The following is a 26148-nucleotide window of genomic DNA, read 5'->3' as shown; positions in this document are numbered from 1 at the left end:
ATCCCGGTTGCCGTTGACATTTTGCTCTTATGCCGCCTTCAGTTCCGATTCCGAAAAGGATTTATTGATGCTTAAATGCACAGTATACAAAGTGTGAAGCTGTCAACGGCCATCCGAAGCTGAACGCGCCTGCTCTCGTCAGATCGCAGACTGCTACCCAGCTTAGGGCCTGGTAAGTACCAGCATGGGAGACTGGCTGGGAATCCCGGGTGCAGTTGACATTTTAATCTGTTGCTGCCTTCCGCTCCGATTCGGAAAAGGATTTATTGATGCTTAAATGCACAGTATAAAGGGCGTGAAGCTGTCAACGGCCATCCTAAGCTGAACGCGCCTGCTCTCGTCAGATCGCAGACTGCTACCCAGCTTAGGGCCCGGTAAGTACTAGCATGGGAGACTGGCTGGGAATCCCAGGTGTTGTTGACATTTTGCTCTGTAGCCGCCTTCCGCTCCGATTCCGAAAAGGATTTATTGATGCTTAAATCCACAGTATACAGGGTGTGAAGCCGTCTACGGCTATCCTAAGCTGAATGTGCCTGTTCTTGTCAGATCGCAGACTGCTGCCCGGCAAGTACAGGCATGGGAGACTGGCTGGCAATCCAAGGTGCTATTGACATTTTGCTCTGTTGCCGCCTTCCTCTCCGATTCCGAAAAGGATTTATTGATGCTTAAATGCACAGTATAAAAAGCATGAAGCTGTCAATGGCCATCCTAAGCTAAACGCGCCTGCTCTCGTCAGATCGCAGACTGCTACCCAGCTTAGGGCCCGGTAAGTACCAGCATGGGAGACTGGCTGGGAATCCCGGGTGCCGTTGACATTTTGCTCTATTGCTGCTTTCCGCTCCGATACCGAAAATAATTTATTGATGCTTAAATCCACAGTATACAAGGTGTGAAGCTGTCGACGGCCATCCTAAGCTTAACGCGCCTGCTCTTGTCAGATCGCAGACTGGTACAGATCTTAGGGCCCGGTAAGTACCGGCATGGGACACTGGCTGGGAATCCCGGCTGCCGTTGACATTTTGCTCTGTTGCCGCCTTCCGTTTCCAATTCCGAAAAGGATTTATTGATGCTTAAATGCACAGTATAAAGGGCAAGAAGCTGTCAACGGCCATCCTAAGCTGAACGTGCCTGCTCTCGTCAGATCGCAGACTGCTACCCAGCTTAGGGCTCGGAAAGTACCAGCATGGGAGACTGGCTGGGAATCCCAGGTGTCGTTGACATTTTGCTCTGTTGCCGCCTTACGCTCCGATTCCGAAAAGGATTTATTGATGCTTAAATCCACAGTATACAGGGTGTGAAGATGTCTACGGCCATCCTAAGCTGAATGCGCCTGTTCTCGTCAGATCGCAGACTGCTACCTAGCTTCGGGCCTGGTAAGTACTGGCTGGGAATCCCGGGTGGAGTTGACATTTTGCTCTGTTTCTGCTACGAGTCCGAAAATTATTTATTGATACTTAAATCCACAGTATACAAAGTGTGAAGCTGTCAACGGCCATCCTAAGCTGAACGCGCCTGCTCTCGTCAGATCGCAGACTTCTACCCAGCTTAGGGCCTGGTAAGTACCAGCATGGGAGACTGGCTGGGAATCCCGGGTGCAGTTGACATTTTAATCTGTTGCCGCCTTCCGCTCCGATTCGGAAAAGGATTTATTGATGCTTAAATCCACAATACACAGGGTGTGAAGCTGTCAACGGCCATCCTAAGCCTGAACGTGCCTGCTCTCCTCAGATCGCAGACCGCTGCCCGGCAGTTACCGGCATGGGAGACTGGCTGGCAATCCAAGGTGCCGTTGACATTTTGCTTTGTTGCCGCCTTCCTCTCCGATTAATAAAAATATTTATTGATGCTTAAATGCACCTGGGAATCCCGGGTGCAGTTGACATTATGCTCTGTTGCCGCCTTCCGTTCCGATTCCGAAAAGGATTTATTGATGCTTAAATGCACAGTATAAAAAGCATGAAGCTGTCAATGGCCATCCTAAGCTGAACGCGCCTGCTCTCGTCAGATCGCAGACTGCTACCCAGCCTAGGGCCCATTAAGTACCGGCATGGGAGACTGGCTGGGAATCCCGGGTGCAGTTGACATTTTGCTCTGTTGCCGCCTTCCGTTCCGGTTCCGATTCCGAAAAGGATTTATTGATGCTTAAATGCACAGTATAAAAATCATGAAGCTGTCAATGGCCATCCTAAGCTGCACGTGCCTGCTCTCGTCAGATCGCAGACTGCTACCCAGCTTAGGGCCTGGTAAGTACTGGCATGGGACACTGGCTGGGAATCTCGGCTGCCGTTGACATTTTGCTCTGTTGCCGCCTTCCGTTCCGATTCCGAAAAGGATTTATTGATGCTTAAATCCACATTACACAGGGTGTGAAGCTGTCAACGGCCATCCTAAGCCTGAACGTGCCTGCTCTCCTCAGATCGCAGACCGCTGCCCGGCAGTTACCGGCATGGGAGACTGGCTGGCAATCCAAGGTGCCGTTGACATTTTGCTTTGTTGCCGCCTTCCTCTCCGATTAATAAAAATATTTATTGATGCTTAAATGCACCTGGGAATCCCGGGTGCAGTTGACATTATGCTCTGTTGCCGCCTTCCGTTCCGATTCCGAAAAGGATTTATTGATGCTTAAATGCACAGTATAAAAAGCATGAAGCTGTCAATGGCCATCCTAAGCTGAACGTGCCTGCTCTCGTCAGATTGCAGACTGCTACCCAGCTTAGGGCTCAGTAAGTACCGGCATGGGAGACTGGCTGGTAATCCCGGGTGCAGTTGACATTTTGCTCTGTTGCCGCCTTCCGCTCCGATTCCGAAAAAGGATTTATTGATGCTTAAATGCGCAGTATAAAAATCATGAAGCTGTCAATGGCCATCCTAAGCTGAACGCGCCTGCTTTCGTCACATCGCAGACTGCTACCCAGCTTAGGGCCCGGTAAGTACTGGCATGGGAGACTGGCTGGGAATCCCGGTTGCCGTTGACATTTTGCTCTTATGCCGCCTTCAGTTCCGATTCCGAAAAGGATTTATTGATGCTTAAATGCACAGTATACAAAGTGTGAAGCTGTCAACGGCCATCCGAAGCTGAACGCGCCTGCTCTCGTCAGATCGCAGACTGCTACCCAGCTTAGGGCCTGGTAAGTACCAGCATGGGAGACTGGCTGGGAATCCCGGGTGCAGTTGACATTTTAATCTGTTGCTGCCTTCCGCTTCGATTCGGAAAAGGATTTATTGATGCTTAAATGCACAGTATAAAGGGCGTGAAGCTGTCAACGGCCATCCTAAGCTGAACGTGCCTGCTCTCGTCAGATCGCACACTGCTACCCAGCTTAGGGCCCGGTAAGTACTAGCATGGGAGACTGGCTGGGAATCCCAGGTGTTGTTGACATTTTGCTCTGTAGCCGCCTTCCGCTCCGATTCCGAAAAGGATTTATTGATGCTTAAATCCACAGTATACAGGGTGTGAAGCCGTCTACGGCTATCCTAAGCTGAATGTGCCTGTTCTTGTCAGATCGCAGACTGCTGCCCGGCAAGTACAGGCATGGGAGACTGGCTGGCAATCCAAGGTGCCATTGACATTTTGCTCTGTTGCCGCCTTCCTCTCCGATTCCGAAAAGGATTTATTGATGCTTAAATGCACAGTATAAAAAGCATGAAGCTGTCAATGGCCATCCTAAGCTGAACGCGCCTGTTCTCGTCAGATCGCAGACTGCTAACCAGCTTAGGGCCCGGTAAGTACCAGCATGGGAGACTGGCTGGGAATCCCGGGTGCTGTTGACATTTTGCTCTATTGCTGCTTTCCGCTCCGATTCCGAAAAGAATTTATTGATGCTTAAATCCACAGTATACAAGGTGTGAAGCTGTCGACGGCCATCCTAAGCTTAACGCGCCTGCTCTTGTCAGATCGCAGACTGGTACAGATCTTAGGGCCCGGTAAGTACCGGCATGGGACACTGGCTCGGAATCCCGGCTGCCGTTGACATTTTGCTCTGTTGCCGCCTTCCGTTTCCGATTCCGAAAAGGATTTATTGATGCTTAAATGCACAGTATAAAGGGCAAGAAGCTGTCAACGGCCATCCTAAGCTGAACGCGCCTGCTCTCGTCAGATTGCAGACTGCTACCCAGCTTAGGGCTCAGTAAGTACCGGCATGGGAGACTGGCTGGGAATCCCGGGTGCAGTTGACATTTTGCTCTGTTGCCGCCTTCCGCTCCGATTCCGAAAAAGGATTTATTGATGCTTAAATGCGCAGTATAAAAATCATGAAGCTGTCAATGGCCATCCTAAGCTGGACGCGCCTGCTCTCGTCACATCGCAGACTGCTACCCAGCTTAGGGCCCGGTAAGTACTGGCATGGGAGACTGGCTGGGAATCCCGGTTGCCGTTGACATTTTGCTCTTATGCTGCCTTCAGTTCCGATTCCGAAAAGGATTTATTGATGCCTAAATGCACAGTATACAAAGTGTGAAGCTGTCAACGGCCATCCTAAGCTGAACGCGCCTGCTCTCGTCAGATCGCAGACTGCTACCCAGCTTAGGGCCTGGTAAGTACCAGCATGGGAGACTGGCTGGGAATCCCGGGTGCAGTTGACATTTTAATCTGTTGCTGCCTTCCGCTCCGATTCGGAAAAGGATTTATTGATGCTTAAATGCACAGTATAAAGGGCGTGAAGCTGTCAACGGCCATCCTAAGCTGAACGCGCCTGCTCTCGTCAGATTGCAGACTGCTACCCAGCTTAGGGCCCGGTAAGTACCAGCATGGGAGACTGGCTGGGGATCCCAGGTGTTGTTGACATTTTGCTCTGTAGCCGCCTTCCTCTCTGATTCCGAAAAGGATTTATTGATGCTTAAATGCACAGTATAAAAAGCATGAAGCTGTCAATGGCCATCCTAAGCTGAACGCGCCTGCTCTCGTCAGATCGCAGACTGCTACCCAGCTTAGGGCCCGGTAAGTACCAGCATGGGAGACTGGCTGGGAATCCCGGGTGCCGTTGACATTTTGCTCTATTGCTGCTTTCCGCTCCGATTCCGAAAATAATTTATTGATGCTTAAATCCACAGTATACAAGGTGTGAAGCTGTCGACGGCCATCCTAAGCTTAACGCGCCTGCTCTTGTCAGATCGCAGACTGGTACAGATCTTAGGGCCCGGTAAGTACCGGCATGGGACACTGGCTGGGAATCCCGGCTGCCGTTGACATTTTGCTCTGTTGCCGCCTTCCGTTTCCAATTCCGAAAAGGATTTATTGATGCTTAAATCCACAGTATACAGGGTGTGAAGATGTCTACAGCCATCCTAAGCTGAATGCGCCTGTTCTCGTCAGATCGCAGACTGCTACCTAGCTTCGGGCCTGGTAAGTACTGGCTGGGAATCCCGGGTGGAGTTGACATTTTGCTCTGTTTCTGCTACGAGTCCGAAAATTATTTATTGATGCTTAAATCCACAGTATACAAAGTGTGAAGCTGTCAATGGCCATCCTAAGCTGAACGCGCCTGCTCTCGTCAGATCGCAGACTTCTACCCAGCTTAGGGCCTGGTAAGTACCAGCATGGGAGACTGGCTGGGAATCCCGGGTGCAGTTGACATTTTAATCTTTTGCCGCCTTCCGCTCCGATTCGGAAAAGGATTTATTGATGCTTAAATCCACAATACACAGGGTGTGAAGCTGTCAACGGCCATCCTAAGCCTGAACGTGCCTGCTCTCCTCAGATCACAGACTGCTGCCCAGCAGTTACCGGCATGGGAGACTGGCTGGCAATACAAGGTGCCATTGACATTTTGCTCTGTTGCCGCCTTCCTCTCCGATTAATAAAAATATTTATTGATGCTTAAATCCACAATATACAAGGCGTGAAGATGTCAACGGCCATCCTAAGCTGAACGCGCCTGCTCTCGTCAGATCGCAGACCTCTACCCAGCTTAGGGCCCAGTAAGTACCGGCATGGGAGACTGGCTGGGAATCCGGGTGCAGTTGACATTTTGCTCTGTTGCCGCCTTCCGTTCCGATTCCGAAAAGGATTTATTGATGCTTAAATGCACAGTATAAAAAGCATGAAGCTGTCAATGGCCATCCTAAGATGAACGCGCCTGCTCTCGTCAGATTGCAGACTGATACCCAGCTTAGGGCCTGGTAAGTACCAGCATGGGAGACTGGCTGGGAATCCCGGGTGCAGTTGACATTTTAATCTGTTGCCGCCTGCCGCTCCGATTCGGAAAAGGATTTATTGATGCTTAAATGCACAGTATAAAGGGCGTGAAGCTGTCAACGGCCATCCTAAGCTGAACGCGCCTGCTCTCGTCAGATCGCAGACTGCTACCCAGCTTAGGGCCCGGTAGGTACCAGCATAGGAGACTGGCTGGGAATCCCAGGTGTTGTTGACATTTTGCTCTGTAGCCGCCTTCCGCTCCGATTCCGAAAAGGATTTATTGATGCTTAAATCCACAGTATACAGGATGTGAAGCCGTCTACGGCTATCTTAAGCTGAATATGCCTGTTCTTGTCAGATCGCAGACTGCTGCCCGGCAAGTAAGGGCATGGGAGACTGGCTGGCAATCCAAGGTGCTATTGACATTTTGCTCTGTTGCCGCCTTCCTCTCCGATTCCGAAAAGGAATTTATTGATGCTTAAATGCACAGTATAAAAAGCATGAAGCTGTCAATGGCCATCCTAAGCTGAACGCGCCTGCTCTCGTCAGATCGCAGACTGCTACCCAGCTTAGGGCCCGGTAAGTACCAGCATGGGAGACTGGCTGGGAATCCCGGGTGCCGTTGACATTTTGCTCTATTGCTGCTTTCCGCTCCGATTCCGAAAAGGATTTATTGATGCTTAAATCCACAGTATACAGGGTGTGAAGATGTCTACGGCCATCCTAAGCTGAATGCGCCTGTTCTCGTCAGATCGCAGACTGGTACAGATCTTAGGGCCCGGTAAGTACCGGCATGGGACACTGGCTGGGAATCCCGGCTGCCGTTGACATTTTGCTCTGTTGCCGCCTTCCGTTTCGATTCCGAAAAGGATTTATTGATGCTTAAATGCACAGTATACAAAATGTGAAGCTGTCAACGGCCATCCTAAGCTGAACGCGCCTGCTCTCATCAGATCGCAGACTGCTACCCAGCTTAGGGCCTGGTAAGTACCAGCATGGGAGACTGGCTGGGAATCCCGGGTGCAGTTGACATTTTAATCTGTTGCCGCCTTCCGTTCCGATTCTGAAAAGGATTTATTGATGCTTAAATGCACAGTATACAGGGTGTGAAGATGTCTACGGCCATCCTAAGCTAAATGCGCCTGTTCTCGTCAGATCGCAGACTGGTACAGATCTTAGGGCCCGGTAAGTACCGGCGTGGGACACTGGCTGGGAATCCCGGCTGCCGTTGACATTTTGCTCTGTTGCCGCCTTCCGTTCCGATTCCGAAAAGGATTTATTGATGCTTAAATGCACAGTATAAAGGGCGAGAAGCTGTCAACGGCCATCCTAAGCTGCACGCGCCTGCTCTCGTCAGATCGCAGACTGCTACCCAGCTTAGGGCCCGGTAAGTACCAGCATGGGAGACTGGCTGGGAATCCCGGGTGCAGTTGACATTTTGCTCTGTTGCCGCCTTCCGCTCCGATTCGGAAAATTATTTATTGATGCTTAAATGCACAGTATAAAGGGCGCGAAGCTGTCAACGGCCATCCTAAGCTGAACGTGCCTGCTCTCGTCAGATCGCAGACTGCTACCCAGCTTAGGGCCCGGTAAGTACCAGCATGGGAGACTGGCTGGGAATCCCAGGTGTTGTTGACATTTTGCTCTGTAGCCGCCTTCCGCTCCGATTCCGAAAAGGATTTATTGATGCTTAAATCCACAGTATACAGGGTGTGAAGCCGTCTACGGCTATCCTAAGCTGAACGCGCCTGCACTTGTCCGATCGCAGACTGCTACACAGCTTAGGGCCCGGTAAGAACTGGCATGGGAGACTGGCTGGGAATCCCGGGTGCTGGTGACATTTTGCTCTATTGCTGCCTTCCGCTCCGATTCCGAAAATAATTTATTGATGCTTAAATCCACAGTATACAAGGTGTGAAGCTGTCTACGGCCATCCTAAGCTTAACGCGCCTGCTCTCGTCAGATCGCAGACTGGTACAGATCTTAGGGTCCGGTAAGTACCGGCATGAGACACTGGCTGGGAATCCCGGCTGCCGTTGACATTTTGCTCTGTTGCCGCCTTCCGTTCCGATTCCGAAAAGGATTTATTGATGCTTAAATGCACAGTATAAAGGGCGAGAAGCTGCAACGGCCATCCTAAGCTGAACGTGCCTGCTCTCGTCAGATCGCAGACTGCTACCCAGCTTAGGGCCCGGTAAGTACCAGAATGGGAGACTGGCTGGGAATCCCAGGTGTCGTTGACATTTTGTTCTGTTGCCGCCTTCCGCTCCGATTCCGAAAAGGATTTATTGATGCTTAAATCCACAGTATACAGGGTGTGAAGATGTCTACGGCCTTCCTAAGCTGAATGCGCCTGTTCTCGTCAGATCGCAGACTGCTACCCAGCTTCGGGCCTGGTAAGTACCAGCATGGGAGACTGGCTGGAATCCCAGCTGCCGTTGACATTTTGCTATGTTTCTGCTCCGATTCCGAAAATTATTTATTGATGCTTAAATCCACAGTATACAAAGTGGGAAGCTGTCAACGGCCATCCTAAGCTGAACGCGCCTGCTCTCGTCAGATCGCAGACTGCTACCCAGCTTAGGGCCCGGTAAGTATCAGCATGGGAGACTGGATGGGAATCCCAGGTGTTGTTGACAATTTGCTCTGTAGCCGCCTTCCGCTTTGATTCCGAAAAGGATTTATTGATGCTTAAATCCACAGTATACAGGGTGTGAAGCCGTCTACGGCTATCCTAAGCTGAATGTGCCTGTTCTTGTCAGATCGCAGACTGCTGCCCGGCAAGTACGGGCATGGGAGACTGGCTGGCAATCCAAGGAACTATTGACATTTTGCTCTGTTGCCGCCTTCCTCTCCGATTCCGAAAAGGATTTATTGATGCTTAAATGCACAGTATAAAAAGCATGAAGCTGTCAATGGCCATCCTAAGTTGAACGCGCCTGCTCTCGTCAGATCGCAGACTGCTACCCAGCTTAGGGCGCGGTAAGTACTGGCATGGGAGACTGGCTGGGAATCCCAGGTGCCGTTGACATTTTGCTCTATTGCTGCCCTCCGCTCCGATTCCGAAAATAATTTATTGATGCTTAAATCCACAGTATACAAGGTGTGAAGCTGTCGACGGCCATCCTAAGCTTAACGCGCCTGCTCTCGTCAGATCGCAGACTGGTACAGATCTTAGGTCCCGGTAAGTACCGGCATGGGACACTGGCTGGGAATCCCGGCTGCCGTTGACATTTTGCTCTGTTGCCGCCTTACGCTCCGATTCCGAAAAGGATTTATTGATGCTTAAATCCACAGTATACAGGGTGTGAAGATGTCTACGGCCATCCTAAGCTGAATGCGCCTGTTCTCGTCAGATCGCAGACTGCTTCCCAGCTTCGGGCCTGGTAAGTACCAGCATGGGAGACTGGCTGGGAATCCCGGGTGCAGTTGACATTTTGCTCTGTTTCTGCTCCGATTCCGAAAATTATTTATTGATGCTTAAATCCACAGTATACAAAGTGTGAAGCTGTCAACGGCCATCCTAAGCTTAACGCGCCTGCTCTCGTCAGATCGCAGACTGGTACAGATCTCAGGGCCCGGTAGGTACCGGCATGGGACACTGGCTGGGAATCCCGGGTGCAGTTGACATTTTGCTCTGTTGCCGCCTTCCGCTCCGATTCGGAAAATTATTTATTGATGCTTAAATGCACAGTATAAAGGGCATGAAGCTGTCAACGGCCATCCTAAGCTGAACGCGCCTGTTCTCGTCATATTGCAGACTGCTAACCAGCTTAGGGCCCGGTAAGTACCAGCATGGGAGACTGGCTGGGAATCCCAGGTGTTGTTGACATTTTGCTCTGTAGCCGCCTTCCGCTCTGATTCCGAAAAGGATTTATTGGTGCTTAAATCCACAGTATACAGGGTGTGAAGCCGTCTACGGCTATCCTAAGCTGAATGTGCCTGTTCTTGTCAGATCGCAGACTGCTGCCCGGCAAGTACGGGCATGGGAGACTGGCTGGCAATCCAAGGTGCTATTGACATTTTGCTCTGTTGCCGCCTTCCTCTCCGATTCCGAAAAGGATTTATTGATGCTTAAATGCACAGTATAAAAAGCATGAAGCTGTCAATGGCCATCCTAAGCTGAACGCGCCTGCACTTGTCCGATCGCAGACTGCTACCCAGCTTAGGGCCCGGTAAGTACTGGCATGGGAGACTGGCTGGGAATCCTGGGTGCTGTTGAAATTTTGCTCTATTGCTGCCTTCCGCTCCGATTCCGAAAAGAATTTATTGATGCTTAAATCCACAGTATACAAGGTGTGAAGCTGTCGACGGCCATCCTAAGCTTAACTCGCCTGCTCTCGTCAGATCGCAGACTGGTACAGATTTTAGGGCCCGGTAAGTACCGGCATGAGACACTGGCTGGGAATCCCGGCTGCCGTTGACATTTTGCTCTGTTGCCGCCTTCCGTTCCGATTCCGAAAAGGATTTATTGATGCTTAAATGCACAGTATAAAGGGCGAGATGCTGTCAACGGCCATCCTAAGCTGAACGCGCCTGGTCTCGTCAGATCGCAGACTGCTACCCAACTTAGGGCCTGGTAAGTACTGTTATGCGAGACTGGCTGGGAATCCCAGGTGCCGTTGACATTTTGCTCTATTGCTGCCCTCCGCTTCGATTCCGAAAATAATTTATTGATGCTTAAATCCACAGTATACAAGGTGTGAAGCTGTCGACGGCCATCCTAAGCTTAACGCGCCTGCTCTCGTCAGATCGCAGACTGGTACAGATCTTAGGGCCCGGTAAGTACCGGCATGGGACACTGGCTGGGAATCCCGGCTGCCGTTGACATTTTGCTCTGTTGCCGCCTTACGCTCCGATTCCGAAAATAATTTATTGATGCTTAAATCCACAGTATACAGGGTGTGAAGATGTCTACGGCCATCCTAAGCTGAATGCGCCTGTTCTCGTCAGATCGCAGACTGCTTCCCAGCTTCGGGCCTGGTAAGTACCAGCATGGGAGACTGGCTGGGAATCCCGGGTGCAGTTGACATTTTGCTCTGTTTCTGCTCCGATTCCGAAAATTATTTATTGATGCTTAAATCCACAGTATACAAAGAGAGAAGCTGTCAACGGCCATCCTAAGCTGAACGCGCCTGCTCTCGTCAGATCGCAGACTGCTACCCAGCTTAGGGCCCGTTAAGTACCATTATGGGAGACTGGCTGGGAATCCCAGGTGTCATTGACATTTTGCTCTGTTGCCGCCTTACGCTCCGATTCCGAAAAGGATTTATTGATGCTTAAATCCACAGTATACAGGGTGTGAAGATGTCTACGGCCATCCTAAGCTGAATGCGCCTGTTCTCGTCAGATCGCAGACTGGTACAGATCTTAGGGCCCGGTAAGTACCGGCATGGGACACTGGCTGGGAATCCCGGCTGCCGTTGACATTTTGCTCTGTTGCCGCCTTCCGTTCCGATTCCGAAAAGGATTTATTGATGCTTAAATGCACAGTATAAAGGGCGAGAAGCTGTCAACGGCCATCCTAAGCTGAACGCGCCTGCTCTCGTCAGATCGCAGACTGCTACCCAGCTTAGGGCCCGGTAATTACCAGCATGGGAGACTGGCTGGGAATCCCGGCTGCCGTTGACATTTTGCTCTGTTGCCGCCTTCCGTTTCGATTCCGAAAAAGATTTATTGATGCTTAAATGCACAGTATACAAAATGTGAAGTTGTCAACGGCCATCCTAAGCTGAACACGCCTGCTCTCATCAGATCGCAGACTGCTACCCAGCTTAGGGCCTGGTAAGTACCAGCATGGGAGACTGGCTGGGAATCCCGGGTGCAGTTGACATTTTAATCTGTTGCCGCCTTCCGTTCCGATTCTGAAAAGGATTTATTGATGCTTAAATGCACAGTATACAGGGTGTGAAGATGTCTACGGCCATCCTAAGCTAAATGCGCCTGTTCTCGTCAGCTCGCAGACTGCTTCCCAGCTTCGGGCCTGGTAAGTACCAGCATGGGAGACTGGCTGGGAATCCTGGGTGCAGTTGACATTTTGCTCTGTTTCTGCTCCGATTCCGAAAATTATTTATTGATGCTTAAATCCACAGTATACAAAGTGTGAAGCTGTCAACGGCCATCCTAAACTGAACGCGCCTGCTCTCGTCAGATCACAGACTGCTACCCAGCTTAGGGCCCGGTAAGTACCGGCATGGGACACTGGCTGGGAATCCCGGGTGCAGGTGTCATTTTGCTCTGTTGCCGCCTTCCGTTCCGATTCTGAAAAGGATTTATTGATGCTTAAATCCACAGTATACAGGGTGTGAAGATGTCTACGGCCATCCTAAGCTGAATGCGCCTGTTCTCGTCAGATCGCAGACTAGTACAGATCTTAGGGCCCGGTAAGTACCGGCATGGGACACTGGCTGGGAATCCCGGCTGCCGTTGACATTTTGCTCTGTTGCCGCCTTCCGTTCCGATTCCGCAAAGGATTTATTGATGCTTAAATGCACAGTATAAAGGGCGAGAAGCTGTCAACGGCCATCCTAAGCTGAACGCGCCTGCTCTCGTCAGATCGCAGACTGCTACCCAGCTTAGGGCCCGGTAAGTACCAGCATGGGAGACTGGCTGGGAATCCCGGCTGCCGTTGACATTTTGCTCTGTTGCCGCCTTCCGTTTCTATTCTGAAAAGGATTTATTGATGCTTAAATGCACAGTATACAAAATGTGAAGCTGTCAACGGCCATCCTAAGCTGAACGCACCTGCTCTCGTCAGATCGCAGACTGCTACCCAGCTTAGGGCCCGATAAGTACCAGCATGGGAGACTGGCTGGGAATCCCGGGTGCAGTTGACATTTTGCTCTGTTGCCGCCTTCCGCTCCGATTCGGAAAATTATTTATTGATGCTTAAATGCACAGTATAAAGGGCGTGAAGCTGTCAACGACCATCCTGAGCTGAACGCGCCTGCTCTCGTCAGATCACAGACTGCTACCCAGCTTAGGCCCGGTAAGTACCAGCATGGGAGACTGGCTGGGAATCCCAGGTGTTGTTGACATTTTGCTCTGTAGCCGCCTTCTGCTCCGATTCCGAAAAGGATTTATTGATGCTTAAATCCACAGTATACAGGGTGTGAAGCCGTCTACGGCTATCCTAAGCTGAATGTGCCTGTTCTTGTCAGATCGCAGACTGCTGCCCGGCAAGTACGGGCATGGGAGACTGGCTGGCAATCCAAGGTGCTATTGACATTTTGCTCTGTTGCCGCCTTCCTCTCCGATTCCGAGAAGGATTTATTGATGCTTAAATGCACAGTATAAAAAGCATGAAGCTGTCAATGGCCATCCTAAGCTGAACGCGCCTGCACTCGTCCGATCGCAGACTGCTACACAGCTTAGGGCCCGGTAAGTACTGGCATGGGAGACTGGCTGGGAATCCTGGGTGCTGTTGACATTTTGCTCTATTGCTGCCTTCCGCTCCGATTCCGAAAAGAATTTATTGATGCTTAAATCCACAGTATACAAGGTGTGAAGCTGTCGACGGCCATCCTAAGCTTAACTCGCCTGCTCTCGTCAGATCGCAGACTGGTACAGATTTTAGGGCCCGGTAAGTACCGGCATGAGACACTGGCTGGGAATCCCGGCTGCCGTTGACATTTTGCTCTGTTGCCGCCTTCCCTTCCGATTCCGAAAAGGATTTATTGATGCTTAAATGCACAGTATAAAGGGTGAGAAGCTGTCAACGACCATCCTAAGCTGAACGCGCCTGCTCTCGTCAGATCGCAGACTGCTACCCAGCTTAGGGCCCGGTAAGTACTGGCATGGGAGACTGGCTGGGAATCCCAGGTGCCGTTGACATTTTGCTCTATTGCTGCCCTCCGCTTCGATTCCGAAAAGAATTTATTGATGCTTAAATCCACAGTATACAAGGTGTGAAGCTGTCGACGGCCATCCTAAGCTTAACGCGCCTGCTCTCGTCAGATCGCAGACTGGTACAGATCTTAGGGCCCGGTAAGTACCGGCATGGGACACTGGCTGGGAATCCCGGCTGCCGTTGACATTTTGCTCTGTTGCCGCCTTACGCTCCGATTCCGAAAAGGATTTATTGATGCTTAAATCCACAGTATACAGGGTGTGAAGATGTCTACGGCCATCCTAAGCTGAATGCGCCTGTTCTCGTCAGATCGCAGACTGGTACAGATCTTAGGGCCCGGTAAGTACCGGCATGGGACACTGGCTGGGAATCCCGGCTGCCGTTGACATTTTGCTCTGTTGCCGCCTTCCGTTCCGTTCCGATTCCGAAAAGGATTTATTGATGCTTAAATGCACAGTATAAAGGGCGAGAAGCTGTCAACAGCCATCCTTAGCTGTATGCGCCTTCTCTCGTCCGATCGCAGACTGCTACCCAGCTTAGGGCCCGGTAAGTACCAGCATGGGAGACTGGCTGGGAATCCCGGCTGCCGTTGACATTTTGCTCTGTTGCCGCCTTCCGTTCCGATTCCGAAAAGGATTTATTGATGCTTAAATGCACAGTATACAAAATGTGAAGCTGTCAACGGCCATCCTAAGCTGAACGCTCCTGCTCTCGGCAGATCGCAGACTGCTACCCAGCTTAGGGCCTGGTAAGAACCAGCATGGGAGACTGGCTGGGAATCCCGGGTGCAGTTGACATTTTAATCTGTTGCCGCCTTCCGCTCCGATTCGGAAAAGGATTTATTGATGCTAAAATGCACAGTATAAAGGGCATGAAGCTGTTAACGGCCATCCTAAGCTGAACGCGCCTGCTCTCGTCAGATCGCAGACTGCTACCCAGGTTAGGGCCCGGTAAGTACCAGCATGGGAGACTGGCTGGGAATCTCAGGTGTTGTTGACATTTTGCTCTGTAGCTCTGTAGACATTTTGCTCCGATTCCGAAAAGGATTTATTGATGCTTAAATCCACAATATACAGGGTGTGAAACCGTCTACGGCTATCCTAAGCTGAATGCGCCTGTTCTTGTCAGATCGCAGACTGCTGCCCGGCAAATACGGGCATGGGAGACTGGCTGGCAATCCAAGGTGCTATTGACATTTTGATCTGTTGCAGCCTTCCTCTCCGATTAAAAAAAATATTTATTGATGCTTAAATCCACAGTATACAAGGCATGAAGATGTCAACGGCCATCCTAAGCTGAACGCGCCTGCTCTCGTCAGATCGCAGACTGCTACCCAGCTTAGGGCCCGGTAAGTACTGGCATGGGAGACTGGCTGGGAATCCCGGCTGACGTTGACATTTTGCTCTGTTGCCGCCTTCCGTTCCGATTCCGAAAAGGATTTATTGATGCCTAAATGCACAGTATAAAGGGTGAGAAGCTGTCAACGGCCATCCTAAGCTGAACGCGCCTGCTCTCGTCAGATCGCAGACTGCTTCCCAGCTTAGGGCCTGGTAGGTACCAGCATTGGAAACTGGCTGGGAATCCTGGGTGCAGTTGACACTTTAATCTGTTGCCGCCTTCCGCTCCGATTCGGAAAAGGATTTACTGATGCTTAAATGCACAGTTTAAAGGGCGTGAAGCTGTCAACGGCCATCCTAAGCTGAACTCGCCTGCCCTCGTCAGATCGCAGACTGCTACCCAGCTTAGGGCCCGTTAAGTACCAGCATGGGAGACTGGCTGGGAATCCCGGGTGCAGTTGACATTTTGCTCTGTTTCTGCTCCGATTCCGAAAATTATTTATTGATGCTTAAATCCACAGTATACAAAGTGTGAAGCTGTCAACGGCCTTCCTAAGCTGAACGCGCCTGCTCTCGTCAGATCGCGGACTGCTACCCAGCTTAGGGCCCGGTAAGTACCAGCATGGGAGACTGGCTGGGAATCCCAGGTGTTGTTGACATTTTGCTCTGTAGCCGCCTTCCGCTCCGATTTGGAAAAGGATTTATTGATGCTTAAATCCACAGTATACAGGGTGTGAAGCCGTCTACGGCTATCCTAAGCTGAATGTGCCTGTTCTTGTCAGATCGCAGACTTTTACCCAGCTTAGGGCCCGGTAAGTACCAGCATGGGAGACTGGCTGGCAATCCAAGGTGCTATTGACATTTTGCTCTGTTGCCGCCTTCCTCTCCGATTCCGAAAAGGATTTATTGATGCTTAAATGCACAGTATAAAAAGCATGAAGCTGTCAATGGCCATCCTAAGCTGAACGCGCCTGCACTCGTCCGATCGCAGACTGCTACTCAGCTTAGGGCCCGGTAAGTACTGGCATGGGAGACTGGCTGGGAATCCTGGGTGCTGTTGACATTTTGCTCTATTGCTGCCTTCCGCTCCGATTCCGAAAAGAATTTATTGATGCTTAAATCCACAGTATACAAGGTGTGAAGCTGTCGACGGCCATCCTAAGCTTAACTCGCCTGCTCTCGTCAGATCGCAGACTGGTACAGATTTTAGGGCCCGGTAAGTACCGGCATGAGACACTGGCTGGGAATCCCGGCTGCCGTTGACATTTTGCTCTGTTGCCGCCTTCCCTTCCGATTCCGAAAAGGATTTATTGATGCTTAAATGCACAGTATAAAGGGTGAGAAGCTGTCAACGACCATCCTAAGCTGAACGCGCCTGCTCTCGTCAGATCGCAGACTGCTACCCAGCTTAGGGCCCGGTAAGTACTGGCATGGGAGACTGGCTGGGAATCCCAGGTGCCGTTGACATTTTGCTCTATTGCTGCCCTCCGCTTCAATTCCAAAAAGAATTTATTGATGCTTAAATCCACAGTATACAAGGTGTGAAGCTGTCGACGGCCATCCTAAGCTTAACGCGCCTGCTCTCGTCAGATCGCAGACTGGTACAGATCTTAGGGCCCGGTAAGTACCGGCATGGGACACTGGCTGGGAATCCCGGCTGCCGTTGACATTTTGCTCTGTTGCCGCCTTACGCTCCGATTCCGAAAAGGATTTATTGATGCTTAAATCCACAGTATACAGGGTGTGAAGATGTCTACGGCCATCCTAAGCTGAATGCGCCTGTTCTCGTCAGATCGCAGACTGGTACAGATCTTAGGGCCCGGTAAGTACCGGCATGGGACACTGGCTGGGAATCCCGGCTGCCGTTGACATTTTGCTCTGTTGCCGCCTTCCGTTCCGTTCCGATTCCGAAAAGGATTTATTGATGCTTAAATGCACAGTATAAAGAGCGAGAAGCTGTCAACAGCCATCCTTAGCTGTATGCGCCTCCTCTCGTCCGATTGCAGACTGCTACCCAGCTTAGGGCCCGGTAAGTACCAGCATGGGAGACTGGCTGGGAATCCCGGCTGCCGTTGACATTTTGCTCTGTTGCCGCCTTCCGTTCCGATTCCGAAAAGGATTTATTGATGCTTAAATGCACAGTATACAAAGTGTGAACCTGTCAATGGCCATCCTAAGCTGAATGTGCCTGCTCTCGGCAGATCGCAGACTGATACCCAGCTTAGGGCCTGGTAAGTACCAGCATGGGAGACTGGCTGGGAATCCCGGGTGCAGTTGACATTTTAATCTGTTGCCGCCTTCCGCTCCGATTCGGAAAAGGATTTATTGATGCTTAAATGCACAGTATAAAGGGCGTGAAGCTGTCAACGGCCATCCTAAGCTGAACGCGCCTGCTCTCGTCAGATCGCAGACTGCTACCCAGCTCAGGGCCCGGTAGGTACCAGCATGGGAGACTGGCTGGGAATCCCAGGTGTTGTTGACATTTTGCTCTGTAGCCGCCTTCCGCTCCGATTCCGAAAAGGATTTATTGATGCTTAAATCCACAGTATAGAGGGTGTGAAGCCGTCTACGGCTATCCTAAGCTGAATGTGCCTGTTGTTGTCAGATTGCAGACTGCTGCCCGGCAAGTACGGGCATGGGAGACTGGCTGGCAATCCAAGGTGCTATTGACATTTTGCTCTGTTGCTGCCTTCCTCTCCGATTCCGAAAAGGATTTATTGATGCTTAAATGCACAGTATAAAAAGCATGAAGCTGTCAATGGCTGTCCTAAGCTGAACGCGCCTGCTCTCGTCAGATCGCAGACTGCTACCCAGCTTAGGGCCTGGTAAGTACTGGCATGGGAGACTGGCTGGGAATCCCGGGTGCCGTTGACATTTTGCTCTATTGCTGCCTTCCGCTCCGATTCCGAAAAGAATTTATTGATGCTTAAATCCACAGTATACAAGGTGTGAAGCTGTCGACGGCCATCCTAAGCTGAACGTGCCTGCTCTCGTCAGATCGCAGACTGGTACAGATCTTTGGGCCGGTAAATACCGGCATGGGACACTGGCTGGGAATCCCGGCTGCCGTTGACATTTTGCTCTGTTGCCGCCTTCCGTTTCCGATTCCGAAAAGGATTTATTGATGCTTAAATGCACAGTATAAAGGGCGAGAAGCTGTCAACGGCCATCCTAAGCTGAACGTGCCTGCTCTCGTCAGATCGCAGACTGCTACCCAGCTTAGGGCCCGGTAAGTACCAGCATGGGAGACTGGCTGGGAATCCCAGGTGCAGTTGACCTTTTGCTCTGTTGCCGCCTTATGCTCCTTACGCTTACGATTTATTGATGCTTAAATCCACAGTATACAGGGTGTGAAGATGTCTACGGCCATCCTAAGCTGAATGCGCCTGTTCTTGTCAGATCGCAGACTGTTACCCAGCTTAGGGCCTGGTAAGTACCAGCATGGGAGACTGTCTGGGAATCCCGGGTGCAGTTGACACTTTAATCTGTTGCCGCCTTCCGCTCCGATTCGGAAAAGGATTTATTGATGCTTAAATCCACAATACACAGGGTGTGAAGCTGTCAACGGCCATCCTAAGCCTGAACGTGCCTGCTTCTCCTCAGATCGCAGACGGCTGCCCGGCAGTTACCGGCATGGGAGACTGGCTGGCAATCCAAGGTGCCGTTGACATTTTGCTTTGTTGCCGCCTTCCTCTCCGATTAATAAAAATATTTATTGATGCTTAAATCCACAGTATACAAGGCGTGAAGATGTCAACGGCCATCCTAAGCTGAACGCGCCTGCTCTCGTCAGATCGCAGACTGCTACCCAGCTTAGGGCCCAGTAAGTACCGGCATGGGAGACTGGCTGGGAATCCCGGGTGCAGTTGACATTATGCCCTGATGCCGCCTTCCGTTCCGATTCCGAAAAGGATTTATTGATGCTTAAATGCACAGTATAAAAAGCATGAAGCTGTCAATGGCCATCCTAAGCTGAACGCGCCTGCTCTCGTCAGATCGCAGACTGCTACCCAGCCTAGGGCCCATTAAGTACCGGCATGGGAGACTGGCTGGGAATCCCGGGTGTAGTTGACATTTTGCTCTGTTGCCGCCTTCCGTTCCGATTCCGAAAAGGATTTATTGATGCTTAAATGCACAGTATAAAAATCATGAAGCTGTCAATGGCCATCCTAAGGTGAACGCGCCTGCTCTCGTCAGATCGCAGACTGCTACCCAGCTTAGGGCCTGGTAAGTACTGGCATGGGACACTGGCTGGGAATCCCGGCTGCCGTTGACATTTTGCTCTGTTGCCGCCTTCCGTTCCGATTCCGAAAAGGATTTATTGATGCCTAAATGCACAGTATAAAGGGCGAGAAGCTGTCAACGGCCATCCTAAGCTGAACGCACCTGCTCTCGTCAGATTGCAGACTGCTACCCAGCTTAGGGCTCAATAAGTACCGGCATGGGAGACTGGCTGGGAATCCCGGGTGCAGTTGACATTTTGCTCTGTTGCCGCCTTCCGCTCCGATTCCGAAAAAGGATTTATTGATGCTTAAATGCGCAGTATGAAAATCATGAAGCTGTCAATGGCCATCCTAAGCTGGACGCGCCTGCTCTCGTCACATCGCAGACTGCTACCCAGCTTAGGGCCCGGTAAGTACTGGCATGGGAGACTGGCTGGGAATCCCGGTTGCCGTTGACATTTTGCTCCTATGCCGCCTTCAGTTCCGATTCCGAAAAGGATTTATTGATGCTTAAATGCACAGTATACAAAGTGTGAAGCTGTCAACGGCCATCCTAAGCTGAACGCGCCTGCTCTCGTCAGATCGCAGACTGCTACCCAGCTTAGGGCCTGGTAAGTACCAGCGTGGGAGACTGGCTGGGAATCCCGGGTGCAGTTGACATTTTAATCTGTTGCTGCCTTCCGCTCCGATTCGGAAAAGGATTTATTGATGCTTAAATGCACAGTATAAAGGGCGTGAAGCTGTCAACGGCCATCCTAAGCTGAACGCGCCTGCTCTCGTCAGATTGCAGACTGCTACCCAGCTTAGGGCCCTGTAAGTACCAGCATGGGAGACTGGCTGGGAATCCCGGGTGGAGTTGACATTTTGCTCTGTTTCTGCTACGAGTCCGAAAATTATTTATTGATACTTAAATCCACAGTATACAAAGTGTGAAGCTGTCAACGGCCATTCTAAGCTGAACTCGCCTGCTCTCGTCAGATCGCAGACTTCTACCCAGCTTAGGGCCTGGTAAGTACCAGCATGGGAGACTGGCTGGGAATCCCGGGTGCAGTTGACATTTTAATCTGTTGCCGCCTTCCGCTCCGATTCGGAAAAGGATTTATTGATGCTTAAATCCACAATACACAGGGTGTGAAGCTGTCAACGGCCATCCTAAGCCTGAACGTGCCTGCTCTCCTCAGATCGCAGACCGCTGCCCGGCAGTTACCGGCATGGGAGACTGGCTGGCAATCCAAGGTGCCGTTGACATTTTGCTTTGTTGCCGCCTTCCTCTCCGATTAATAAAAATATTTATTGATGCTTAAATGCACCTGGGAATCCCGGGTGCAGTTGACATTATGCTCTGTTGCCGCCTTCCGTTCCGATTCCGAAAAGGATTTATTGATGCTTAAATGCACAGTATAAAAAGCATGAAGCTGTCAATGGCCATCCTAAGCTGAACGCGCCTGCTCTCGTCAGATCGCAGACTGCTACCCAGCTTAGGGCCCGGTAAGTACTAGCATGGCAGACTGGCTGGGAATCCCAGGTGTTGTTGACATTTTGCTCTGTAGCCGCCTTCCGCTCCGATTCCGAAAAGGATTTATTGATGCTTAAATCCACAGTATACAGGGTGTGAAGCCGTCTACGGCTATCCTAAGCTGAATGTGCCTGTTCTTGTCAGATCGCAGACTGCTGCCCGGCAAGTACGGGCATGGGAGACTGGCTGGCAATCCAAGGTGCTATTGACATTTTGCTCTGTTGCCGCCTTCCTCTCCGATTCCGAAAAGGATTTATTGATGCTTAAATGCACAGTATAAAAAGCATGAAGCTGTCAATGGCCATCCTAAGCTGAACGCGCCTGCTCTCGTCAGATCGCAGACTGCTACCCAGCTTAGGGCCCGGTAAGTACCAGCATGGGAGACTGGCTGGGAATCCTGGGTGCCGTTGACATTTTGCTCTATTGCTGCTTTCCGCTCCGATTCCGAAAAGAATTTATTGATGCTTAAATCCACAGTAGACAAGGTGTGAAGCTGTCGACGGCCATCCTAAGCTTAACGCGCCTGCTCTTGTCAGATCGCAGACTGGTACAGATCTTAGGGCCCGGTAAGTACCGGCATGGGACACTGGCTCGGAATCCCGGCTGCCGTTGACATTTTGCTCTGTTGCCGCCTTCCGTTTCCGATTCCGAAAAGGATTTATTGATGCTTAAATGCACAGTATAAAGGGCAAGAAGCTGTCAACGGCCATCCTAAGCTGAACGTGCCTGCTCTCGTCAGATCACAGACTGCTACCCAGCTTAGGGCTCGGAAAGTACCAGCATGGGAGACTGGCTGGGAATCCCAGGTGTCGTTGACATTTTGCTCTGTTGCCGCCTTACGCTCCGATTCCGAAAAGGATTTATTGATGCTTAAATCCACAGTATACAGGGTGTGAAGATGTCTACGGCCATCCTAAGCTGAATGCGCCTGTTCTCGTCAGATCGCAGATTGCTACCCAGCTTCGGGCCTGGTAAGTACCAGCATGGGAGACTGGCTGGGATTCCCGGGTGGAGTTGACATTTTGCTCTGTTTCTGCTACGAGTCCGAAAATTATTTATTGATGCTTAAATCCACAGTATACAAAGTGTGAAGCTGTCAACGGCCATCCTAAGCTGAACGCGCCTGCTCTCGTCAGATCGTAGACTTCTACCCAGCTTAGGGCCTGGTAAGTACCAGCATGGGAGACTGGCTGGGAATCCCGGGTGCAGTTGACATTTTAATCTGTTGCCGCCTTCCGCTCCGATTCGGAAAAGGATTTATTGATGCTTAAATCCACAATACACAGGGTGTGAAGCTGTCAGCGGCCATCCTAAGCCTGAACGTGCCTGCTCTCCTCAGATCACAGACTGCTGCCCGGCAGTTACCGGCATGGGAGACTGGCTGGCAATACAAGGTGCCATTGACATTTTGCTCTGTTGCCGCCTTCCTCTCCGATTAATAAAAATATTTATTGATGCTTAAATCCACAATATACAAGGCGTGAAGATGTCAACGGCCATCCTAAGCTGAACGCGCCTGCTCTCGTCAGATCGCAGACCGCTACCCAGCTTAGGGCCCAGTAAGTACCGGCATGGGAGACTGGCTGGGAATCCGGGTGCAGTTGACATTTTGCTCTGTTGCCGCCTTCCGTTCCGATTCCGAAAAGGATTTATTGATGCTTAAATGCACAGTATAAAAAGCATGAAGCTGTCAATGGCTGTCCTAAGCTGAACGCGCCTGCTCTCGTCAGATCGCAGACTGCTACCCAGCTTAGGGTCTGGTAAGTACTGGCATGGGAGACTGGCTGGGAATCCCGGGTGCCGTTGACATTTTGCTCTATTGCTGCCTTCCGCTCCGATTCCGAAAAGAATGTATTGATGCTTAAATCCACAGTATACAAGGTGTGAAGCTGTCGACGGCCATCCTAAGCTTAACGCGCCTGCTCTTGTCAGATCGCAGACTGGTACAGATCTTTGGGCCGGTAAATACCGGCATGGGACACTGGCTGGGAATCCCGGCTGCCGTTGACATTTTGCTCTGTTGCCGCCTTCCGTTTCCGATTCCGAAAAGGATTTATTGATGCTTAAATGCACAGTATAAAGGGCGAGAAGCTGTCAACGGCCATCCTAAGCTGAACGTGCCTGCTCTCGTCAGATCGCAGACTGCTACCCAGCTTAGGGCCCGGTAAGTACCAGCATGGGAGACTGGCTGGGAATCCCAGGTGCAGTTGACCTGTTGCTCTGTTGCCGCCTTATGCTCCTTACGCTTACGATTTATTGATGCTTAAATCCACAGTATACAGGGTGTGAAGATGTCTACGGCCATCCTAAGCTGAATGCGCCTGTTCTTGTCAGATCGCAGACTGTTACCCAGCTTAGGGCCTGGTAAGTACCAGCATGGGAGTCTGTCTGGGAATCCCGGGTGCAGTTGACACTTTAATCTGTTGCCGCCTTCCGCTCCGATTCGGAAAAGGATTTATTGATGCTTAAATCCACAATACACAGGGTGTGAAGCTGTCAACGGCCATCCTAAGCCTGAACGTGCCTGCTTCTCCTCAGATCGCAGACTGCTGCCCGGCAGTTACCGGCATGGGAGACTGGCTGGCAATCCAAGGTGCCGTTGACATTTTGCTTTGTTGCCGCCTTCCTCTCCGATTAATAAAAATATTTATTGATGCTTAAATCCACAGTATACAAGGCGTGAAGATGTCAACGGCCATCCTAAGCTGAACGCGCCTGCTCTCGTCAGATCGCAGACTGCTACCCAGCTTAGGGCCCAGTAAGTACCGGCATGGGAGACTGGCTGAGAATCCCGGGTGCAGTTGACATTATGCCCTGTTGCCGCCTTCTGTTCCGATTCCGAAAAGGATTTATTGATGCTTAAATGCACAGTATAAAAAGCATGAAGCTGTCAATGGCCATCCTAAGCTGAACGCGCCTGCTCTCGTCAGATCGCAGACTGCTACCCAGCCTAGGGCCCATTAAGTACCGGCATGGGAGACTGGCTGGGAATCCCGGGTGTAGTTGACATTTTGCTCTGTTGCCGCCTTCCGTTCCGATTCCGACAAGGATTTATTGATGCTTAAATGCACAGTATAAAAATCATGAAGCTGTCAATGGCCATCCTAAGCTGAACGCGCCTGCTCTCGTCAGATCGCAGACTGCTACCCAGCTTAGGGCCTGGTAAGTACTGGCATGGGACACTGGCTGGGAATCCCGGCTGCCGTTGACACTTTGCTCTGTTGCCGCCTTCCGTTCCGATTCCGAAAAGGATTTATTGATGCCTAAATGCACAGTATAAAGGGCGAGAAGCTGTCAATGGCCATCCTAAGCTGAACGCGCCTGCTCTCGTCAGATTGCAGACTGCTACCCAGCTTAGGGCCCGGTAAGTACTGGCATGGGAGACTGGCTGGGAATACCGGTTGCCATTGACATTTTGCTCTATTGCTGCCTTCCGCTCCGATTCCGAAAAGAATTTATTGATGCTTAAATCCACAGTATACAAGGTGTGAAGCTGTCAACGGCCATCCTAAGCTTAACGCGCCTGCTCTCGTCAGATCGCAGACTGGTACAGATCTTAGGGCCCGGTAAGTAACGGCATGGGACACTGGCTGGGAATCCCGGCTGCCGTTGACATTTTGCTCTGTTGCCGCCTTCCGTTCCGATTCCGAAAAGGATTTATTGATGCTTAAATGCACAGTATACAAAGTGTGAACCTGTCAACGGCCATCCTAAGCTGAATGCGCCTGCTCTCGTCAGATCGCAGACTGATACCCAGCTTAGGGCCTGGTAAGTACCAGCATGGGAGACTGGCTGGGAATCCCGGGTGCAGTTGACATTTTAATCTGTTGCCGCCTTCCGCTCCGATTCGGAAAAGGATTTATTGATGCTTAAATGCACAGTATAAAGGGCGTGAAGCTGTCAACGGCCATCCTAAGCTGAACGCGCCTGCTCTCGTCAGATCGCAGACTGCTACCCAGCTTAGGGCCCGGTAGGTACCAGCATAGGAGACTGGCTGGGAATCCCAGGTGTTGTTGACATTTTGCTCTGTAGCCGCCTTCCGCTCCAATTCCGAAAAGGATTTATTGATGCTTAAATGCACAGTATAAAAAGCATGAAGCTGTCAATGGCTGTCCTAAGCTGAACGTGCCTGCTCTCGTCAGATCGCAGACTGCTACCCAGCTTAGGGCCCGGTAAGTACTGGCATGGGAGACTGGCTGGGAATCCCGGGTGCGGTTGACATTTTGCTCTATTGCTGCCTTCCGCTCCGATTCCGAAAATAATTTATTGATGCTTAAATCCACAGTATACAAGGTGTGAAGCTGTCGACGGCCATCCTAAGCTTAACGCGCCTGCTCTTGTCAGATCGCAGACTGGTACAGATCTTAGGGCCCGGTAAGTACCGACATGGGACACTGGCTGGGAATCCCGGCTGCCGATGACATTTTGCTCTGTTGCCGCCTTCCGTTTCCGATTCCGAAAAGGATTTATTGATGCTTAAATGCACAGTATAAAAATCACGAAGCTGTCAATGGCCATCCTAAGCTGAACACGCCTGCTCTTGTCACATCGCAGACTGCTAAGCAGCTTAGGGCCCGGTAAGTACTGGCATGGGAGACTGGCTGGGAATCCCGGTTGACATTTTGCTCTTATGCCGCCTTCAGTTCCGATTCCGAAAAGGATTTATTGATGCTTAAATGCACAGTATACAAGGTGTGAAGCTGTCAACGGCCATCCTAAGCTGAACGCGCCTGCTCTCGTCAGATCGCAGACTGCTACCCAGCTTAGGGCCTGGTAAGTACCAGCATGGGAGACTGGCTGGGAATCCCGGGTGCAGTTGACATTTTAATCTGTTGCTGCCTTCCGCTCCAATTCGGAAAAGGATTTATTGATGCTTAAATGCACAGTATAAAGGGCGTGAAGCTGTCAACGGCCATCCTAAGCTGAACGCGCCTGCTCTCGTCAGATCGCAGACTGCTACCCAGCTTAGGGCCCGGTAAGTACCAGCATGGGAGACTGGCTGGGAATCCCAGGTGTTGTTGACATTTTGCTCTGTAGCCGCCTTCCGCTCCGATTCCGAAAAGGATTTATTGATGCCTAAATGCACAGTA

The 26148-nt window shown here is 51.0% G+C and overlaps 23 pseudogenes; all 23 read left to right on the top strand.

The window, feature by feature from the left end:
- The first annotated feature begins 303 nt into the window (after positions 1-303).
- On the top strand, positions 304-423 carry LOC130315149 (5S ribosomal RNA; annotated as a pseudogene).
- Positions 424-695: 272 nt separating this feature from the next.
- On the top strand, positions 696-815 carry LOC130353051 (5S ribosomal RNA; annotated as a pseudogene).
- Positions 816-3651: 2836 nt separating this feature from the next.
- Positions 3652-3771, top strand: LOC130353082 (5S ribosomal RNA; annotated as a pseudogene).
- Positions 3772-4461: 690 nt separating this feature from the next.
- On the top strand, positions 4462-4581 carry LOC130350261 (5S ribosomal RNA; annotated as a pseudogene).
- Positions 4582-4865: 284 nt separating this feature from the next.
- On the top strand, positions 4866-4985 carry LOC130317065 (5S ribosomal RNA; annotated as a pseudogene).
- Positions 4986-6248: 1263 nt separating this feature from the next.
- Positions 6249-6368, top strand: LOC130333269 (5S ribosomal RNA; annotated as a pseudogene).
- A 273-nt stretch (positions 6369-6641) lies between these two features.
- LOC130317054 (5S ribosomal RNA) lies at positions 6642-6761 on the top strand (annotated as a pseudogene).
- A 284-nt stretch (positions 6762-7045) lies between these two features.
- LOC130328027 (5S ribosomal RNA) lies at positions 7046-7165 on the top strand (annotated as a pseudogene).
- Positions 7166-7651: 486 nt separating this feature from the next.
- LOC130346431 (5S ribosomal RNA) lies at positions 7652-7771 on the top strand (annotated as a pseudogene).
- A 4075-nt stretch (positions 7772-11846) lies between these two features.
- On the top strand, positions 11847-11966 carry LOC130335773 (5S ribosomal RNA; annotated as a pseudogene).
- Positions 11967-12647: 681 nt separating this feature from the next.
- Positions 12648-12767, top strand: LOC130333640 (5S ribosomal RNA; annotated as a pseudogene).
- Positions 12768-12849: 82 nt separating this feature from the next.
- On the top strand, positions 12850-12969 carry LOC130346841 (5S ribosomal RNA; annotated as a pseudogene).
- Positions 12970-13442: 473 nt separating this feature from the next.
- On the top strand, positions 13443-13562 carry LOC130352697 (5S ribosomal RNA; annotated as a pseudogene).
- A 284-nt stretch (positions 13563-13846) lies between these two features.
- Positions 13847-13966, top strand: LOC130323059 (5S ribosomal RNA; annotated as a pseudogene).
- Positions 13967-16666: 2700 nt separating this feature from the next.
- LOC130323049 (5S ribosomal RNA) lies at positions 16667-16786 on the top strand (annotated as a pseudogene).
- Positions 16787-18073: 1287 nt separating this feature from the next.
- Positions 18074-18193, top strand: LOC130352987 (5S ribosomal RNA; annotated as a pseudogene).
- A 284-nt stretch (positions 18194-18477) lies between these two features.
- Positions 18478-18597, top strand: LOC130352399 (5S ribosomal RNA; annotated as a pseudogene).
- Positions 18598-20082: 1485 nt separating this feature from the next.
- LOC130352504 (5S ribosomal RNA) lies at positions 20083-20202 on the top strand (annotated as a pseudogene).
- Positions 20203-21351: 1149 nt separating this feature from the next.
- On the top strand, positions 21352-21471 carry LOC130335993 (5S ribosomal RNA; annotated as a pseudogene).
- Positions 21472-23151: 1680 nt separating this feature from the next.
- On the top strand, positions 23152-23271 carry LOC130352397 (5S ribosomal RNA; annotated as a pseudogene).
- Positions 23272-24957: 1686 nt separating this feature from the next.
- LOC130333258 (5S ribosomal RNA) lies at positions 24958-25077 on the top strand (annotated as a pseudogene).
- A 683-nt stretch (positions 25078-25760) lies between these two features.
- Positions 25761-25880, top strand: LOC130350250 (5S ribosomal RNA; annotated as a pseudogene).
- Positions 25881-25962: 82 nt separating this feature from the next.
- LOC130319903 (5S ribosomal RNA) lies at positions 25963-26082 on the top strand (annotated as a pseudogene).
- Positions 26083-26148: the final 66 nt, after the last annotated feature.

Source organism: Hyla sarda, chromosome 1 (assembly GCF_029499605.1).
Source record: "Hyla sarda isolate aHylSar1 chromosome 1, aHylSar1.hap1, whole genome shotgun sequence".
NCBI lineage: Eukaryota > Metazoa > Chordata > Amphibia > Anura > Hylidae > Hyla > Hyla sarda.
The sequence above is the reverse complement of the archived record's forward strand: the minus strand, read 5'-3'. Positions and strand labels throughout refer to the sequence as shown.